Raw genomic sequence first — 1366 nt, 5'->3', positions numbered from 1 at the left:
CTGGTCTGCTAGTCGTCGAGTCAAGGGGTGATGACGTCTCCGAAGAAGGGGAGGCGGTGTCAGTCTCCTCACACGTCTCCAGCGACTATACCAGTGATCTGCTCCCAGGAGCATCCCTGTCTCTTGATTGTCCTCCCCTGGATTTCAGGCTGAAGATGGGTCCTAAATATATGCCTTCAACCCCTGTGTGGCCAGTGAGTGAAGATACTGAGACAGAGATTTTCTCACCCTCTAACCTGGTAGAGGAAGCCCAGTTTTTTCAGGGTAACAGGTGGAAGTGGCTCCCTGTATGTATGCCTCCAGCTTCCATTTGGCAGGTGGGTGAAGAGGTTGGAACAGTGACCCACATATCTCCGATTCTCACCAACCGGGAGGAGGAGGTCCAATTTTTCTGGCATGTCTGGCTGAAGTCGGACTTGGTGAAGGTGTCTGCTGTTTCTAGCTGGCCGGCTGATGTAGGGGTCAAAGCTTCCAGGTCCCTGCTCTCTGCCAATCAGGAGGAAGAAGTCTTTGTACCCTCTGTGTTGGAAACTGACTCCCTTAGGCACCAAGAAACCGGGCAATCTGTGATTCCTGATGGCACACATACTCCACCCTACCTGAAGGATGTCATGTCAACCTGGACTGTGTGTGGTCCCGTACTCCTTCTTCTGGTCATTCTGGCAGGCTTGAGGAAGAGGGGCCGTAAAGGGGGGGTACTGTAACAACCCTGCTGGCATCACTGCATGGTCTCCCATCCCTCGCACACCAACTTACTTTCTGCTTCAAGCCATGCTGTGAATTCTGTCTGTTGCCAGCTCTGTGCCTCTGCTCTCCATGTTTCCAGACTGTGTGTATAGGGGGGCGGCGCCTGAACTCTCTGGTTCTTATGCAGTCTGGGTGCACCTGTGTAATCTGTCCCTGACCAATCACCTGGAGCCCTTGACTATTTAGTTTCGCCACTCCCACTGAAACATTGCCTGAGCAATGTCTATACTCAGTTAGTATCTCGCTGCTGAGGAAGCCAGGCCCTGTTCTGTGTGTCTCCTTCTCTGGAGGATTCTCTAGTCTTGCTTTGTACCCTGTCTGCCTACCAGGAGGCTGAATATCCTGGTCCTAGTGTCTTTGTCCCTGTGCCTCTGTCTGAACTCAGTCTTACCTCTGTCTGTCAGTCTCCTTGTTTGTGGTTCCTTCCCTGCCGTGTCTTTCCTTGTGTCCACTTTATCTGTGCATCTGCACGCTCGCAGCTCTGTCTGCACAGCTCCCTAGCTGCTCTGCCTGCTCCGCACTCCTGCGGCTCTGCCTGCTCCGCACTCCTGCGGCTCTGCCTGCTCCGCACTCCTGCGCCTCTGCCTGCTCCGCACTCCTGCGGCTCTGTCTGCCTGCT

The sequence above is a fragment of the Dendrobates tinctorius genome, unplaced genomic scaffold (assembly GCF_039654945.1).
Source record: "Dendrobates tinctorius isolate UK_male_01 unplaced genomic scaffold, ASM3965494v1 ptg000038l, whole genome shotgun sequence".
NCBI classification, from domain to species: domain Eukaryota; kingdom Metazoa; phylum Chordata; class Amphibia; order Anura; family Dendrobatidae; genus Dendrobates; species Dendrobates tinctorius.
Note: the sequence above shows the minus strand (reverse complement) of the source record.